Below are 5,316 nucleotides of genomic sequence, written 5' to 3' on the forward strand. Positions count from 1 at the left end.
AGAAAGACTCCAGCTCCAACAACAGAGGGGTTATTGTCCATGGATAGGGCAAACCACAGGTTGTAAGATGGCTCTACAGTATTTTTTTTAATTTATTTCATACATCTAATCACTATACATTAATTAGCTTGTAACTTGAATTTATCTAACATGAATGGACTTACACCAGTCCAGTTGCAGATACAAAACACATTATAATCAACAGATAATAATCCATTGCTGTGTCCCATAAATGTCTTACCTCTCTTATTTTCCTCCTTCATTTCTTTCCTTATACTCTCCCCTTCTTCCACCCTCTTCCCACATTGCCTCTAGTATCTATAACCATTTTTAATGCTTCTATATCCCCTAATCTTTCCGTTTCCACCATAGAGTGTGGACAGTTGGTATATGTTAAGTGGAGGCATAGAATGTCTCTTTTTCATTGCCTGGCTTGCTTCATTGAGCAGTACATCTTCCATATTTGTCCACTTTCTATCAAATGCCAGGGTCTCATTGTTTATTATGACTGAGTAGTATTCCATAGAGTATATGGATAAAACCCAATTTTGTTCTTGGGAAATTCAGTCAGACTGTGTTACAGGGACCAATCAGGGAAATTAGTTAGGAAAGTCTTCTACCAACCCAGACAAGGGGGTTCACCTGTTGGCAGATATCACAGCACCAGAGCTGATAGTAAATGATATATGGAAAGCTTACTGTGAGCCAGGCACTGAGCTAAGCTCTTTCTATGAATAAGTCCATTAAATCCTCACCTCAGTCCTCTGTTGCTGGTCATGATATCATCCATATTTCCTCTGTACACTCTTAGTCATTCAGCTCAGAGCCTATGTTGCTTATCAGTCAACAGTCTGGGGAAGGATACAAGTTGACAGCTTCAAAAGAAAAGGCATAGTGTAGACTCTGCTGGACTTAATATTCTCATAGAATGTACCAATATGAAAGAAGCAGGAAATACAGAGTGTTCACATTTCTTGTTTGGATAGCTGCATCTATCATGGTTCAACTACCTAGGGAAGGAGCACTTCAGAAGTAGATCGAGATAAGGGAAAGACATTTGCCAAAGCTCCACTTGGAACATGTAGACTTTTTAGGTGCTCATGGAGAACCATTGAAAGAGGGATTTCTAAACAGCAGTCAGGGAAATGGACATCAACCTGGTTTCAATGCTAACTGATTCTATGAATGGTGATGTGATTCTGATGCCTGATGGGACTATGTGGAATGAGAGAGAGGCCAGACCAGAGCTCTTATGAACACTAGGATTCAAGGTTAGGCTGAAGGAAAGAGGCTTGCATTGTCCCGCAAAGCAGCAGATATCTACAGGAGAGAAAACAAACAAACAAACAAAAAAAACAAAAACAACAAAAAAAAAAAACAAAGCCAGAGGGCAGGCAATTGCAGAGCTTGTCGCTGATGATGCCCTTGTCAACAGGTGAAATGCTGAGCAGAATTTAGCAAAAGGGAGGCCATGGTAACTTTAGTTCCACATGCTTCAGGGAACTTCTGATGAGCAAAATGAGTGAGGTTGGAATTTAAATTGGAGGTTAGAATAGGGTGATGACACGTATAGACTTCATCTTCAAGAAACGAGGTGAAGAGCAGAGAAGAGATACGGAAATGGCTGGAAATAAATGTGTAGTAGAAAAAGGGGTTGTTAGAGGATAAAATCCTGGTCTTGTGTGGTCATCTTCATGAACCAGTGGAAAAGCCTCTGCAAAAAGCCCTGTATAGCCTCCAGGGAGGGTGGTTGAGGATATCCCCCTCAGGAGCAAAGCTTGAGGTCAGTGTAGAGGGAAGAGATGAACTGGCTGGCAGGCATGCAGCTTCAGTGGACTGAGTCTGAAAGAAGGGAGAGCCAGTCTGCAGGCTTCTGCTTTTTCTGTGAAGTCAGCAGCTGAGGGTGAGGGGTGGGAGGTGAAGGGGATGAGTGAGAGTACTCAGGAGGCAGTTGATCAGGGGAGAAAGGGAAGTACCACCAATTGTGTTGAGTTCCTGGTTCAGGGTGGAAACTAGACATTGCAGATCCTCAGTGTGTCTATCTCCTGGATTTTTTCAAATACTCAGCAGCCTAAATTGAGGAGGGTTGTTGGAATCTATCTCCTGCATGTATTATCTTCATTTTCCTCTTTGGACCATTTCTTCTTAGACTTATGGAGAATTTTTTTGAGGAAAGACATTTATTCATCAGTTCCCTCTACTACAATCCAGTCTGAGTGCTGAGCTGTGCAGTATTTGCATGTCAGACACAGAGCCTGTTGTGACATGTTTCTTTTTACTTACAAAACTTATGCGTGTATAACACAAAGAATGGAAAGAGCCTTGAATTTATGTAGAGCAGTAAATGAATGCCTCATGATCATTCAACCCCTCATACTTCTCCAATACACTTCCTATACTGCATGGGAGTTATGATTCTTTCTCCACGTTTTTATGTGTCTTTGGAAGGATAGACATTTTGATGTATTATTAAAATAGCTCCATACTCTTTATATGTCTTGACCCTTGCATTTTTCCCACCAAGCAGTACCTTATAAACAATTTTTCTACATCATTTACAGATATTTAGATGATTGCCTTTACTTAATGCATAGATCTCTATAGTAAGCCAATAATCATCTATTTAAACATTTATATGTGGATGATAAAGCTGCATTTTACAGTTATGTTGTTTATAAGATTCATAGGATGAGAGGTAGTCTAGTTTTAATCTTCTACAAATAGATGTCTAGCTTTCTTAGCATCATTTGTTGAAGAGGTTGTTTCTTTTGCCAATCAAAGTCTTTTTTGCAGCTCTTCAAAAAAATTAGTGACTTTATATATTAATATGTGGGTTCATTTCTGGGCTTTTTGTTATGTTCCATTAGCTCTGGGTCTATCTTTTTTTTTTCCAGTAACATGCTTTCTTTCTTACTAAAACTTAGTAGTAAATTTTGAAATCCAGCACTGTGATGCATACAACTTCATTATTATTTTTTTTTCCAGGATTGTTTTGACTATTCTGGGTCTTTTGTGATTTCCCAAATTGCTTTTACTTTTTTCTTTTTTCTTTTTTTTTTTTACATTCAATCACTGTGTTTCATTACAGCATACCAAATGAATCTTCCCATCATGAATCACTATATATTGGTTCAGTCAAAGATATTACTTACATATTATCATCAAAAGATAATTTTCCATTTTTCTATCCCTTAATTAAATGTTTTGCTCCTCTCTTTTTCACATTGATTTCCTCCTTCTTACCCTCCACCATTGTCCACCCTCCTCCCACACTGTCTCCAGTATCCACAGCTGCTCTCCATGCCTTTATATCTTCCAATATTTCAGTTTCTACTATAGAGTGTAAACATTCGGGGTATATTGAGTAGGGACCTGTAATGCCTCTCTTTCATAATCTAGCTTGCTTTACTTAGCAATAAATCTTAAATATTTGTTCACTTTCTATCAGATGCCAAGGTTTCATTGTTTCTTATGCCTGAGTAGTATTCCATAGTGTATATGTGCCACACTTTTTCAATCCATTCATCTGTTTGTAGACATTTGGGTTGGTTCCATGTCTTAGCAATTGTAAATAATACCACAACAAATGGATGTGCAAGTGTTTTTCTGAGTGCATTCCTAACCTTTGGGTAGATACCCAGAGTGAAATTGCTGGATCATACAGTGGTTCTATTTGTAGGTCTTTGAGGAACCTTCAGACTGTTCCTCACAATGGCTGAACTAATTTACATTTCCACCAACGGTATAGGAGAGTTCTCTTTTCTCCACAGCCTTGCCAGAACTTATCATTCTTTACTTTATTAATCTTAGCCAGTCTGACTTGGGTTAGATGGTATGGTATTGCATTATGATTTTGATTTCCATCTCCCTTTTCATAAGGATGTAGTACTTTTTCCACATACTTTTTGGCTGTTTGTATGTCTTCCTTAGAGAGTTGTCTGTTCAGCTCATTGGCCCCTCTTTTTTGTTTGTTTGTTTTGTTTTTTGGGGGGTTTTTTTGGGGGGGGGGACAGGGAGAAGGTGCTTTAGTTTCCTGTATATTTTGGTTATCAGTCCCTTATTCAAAGGAGAGTTTGCAAATATATTCTCCCATTCTGAGGGTTGTTAATTCTCTAAATTTTATTTATTTATTTATTTATTTATTTATTTATTTATTTATTTATGCTGTATAGAAGCTTTTTAACCTGATATAATCTCACTTTTCTATTTTGGGAATTATTGCTTGTGCTTGGGGGTGTTATTTAAGAAGTCTTTGCCTACTTTAATGTCTCCAAGAGTTTCACCCATGTTTTCTACCTGTAGTTATATAGTTTGAGGTCTTAGGTTTAGATCTTTGATGCACTTTTAGTTGATTTTTGTTAGTGGTGAGAGATAAGGGTTCAGATTTATCTTTCTGCAGGTGGAAACCTAATTTCTCAGCACCATTTGCTAAAGAGCTTTTCTTTTTCCCACTGGATTGTCTGGAGCCTTTTGTCAAAAATCAGTTGACTATATCTGTGGTAGTTTACTTCTGGGATCTCTATTCTATTCCATTGGTCCACATGCCTGTTTTTATGCCAGTACCATATTGTTTTGATTATCACAGCTTTGTAATATATTACAGGGTCAGGAAGTGAGATGCCTCCTACCCATTCTTCTTATGCAATATTGCTCTGGCAATATGGGATCTTTTATTATTCCAGACCAATTCTATGAGTTTTTTTCTAAATCTGTGAAGAATGTCTCTGGTGATTTGATTGGAATTACATTAAATATGTAGCTTACTTTGGGTAGAATTTCCATTTTGATTATATTAATTCTTCTAATCCAGGAGTTTAGGGTGTCTTTCCACTTTTTGTGTTATTTTCTATTTCTTTTCATAGTTTTTTAAAGTTTTCCTTGTAGAGGTCTTTGATTTCTTTGGTTAAGTTTATTACTAGGTATCTTATACTTTTTCTGGTTATTGTAAATGGGATTGCTTTCTTCAATTCTACCTCAGTTTATTCATTGTTTTTATATAGAAATGCTATAGATTTTTACATGTTGATTTTTTATCCTGCCACTTTACTGTATTCATTTATCACTTCCAGGAGATGTTTTTTTGTGAATTATTTTGGGTTTTCTATGTATATGATCATGTCACTTGCAAAAAAAGATGGTTTCACTTATTCTTTTCCTATTTAAATGGCTTTCATTTTACTCTCTTTTCTGATTGCATTGGCTAGGACTTCCAGTACTACATTGAAAACATTGAAAATGAGTGAGTGGAGAAGCCTTGTCTTGTTTCAGTTTTTTTTTTTTTTTTTTTTTTTTTTTTTTTTTTTTTTTTTTATCATA

Source organism: Tupaia chinensis, unplaced genomic scaffold (assembly GCF_000334495.1).
Source record: "Tupaia chinensis unplaced genomic scaffold, TupChi_1.0 Scaffold144247_1, whole genome shotgun sequence".
Taxonomy (NCBI): domain Eukaryota; kingdom Metazoa; phylum Chordata; class Mammalia; order Scandentia; family Tupaiidae; genus Tupaia; species Tupaia belangeri.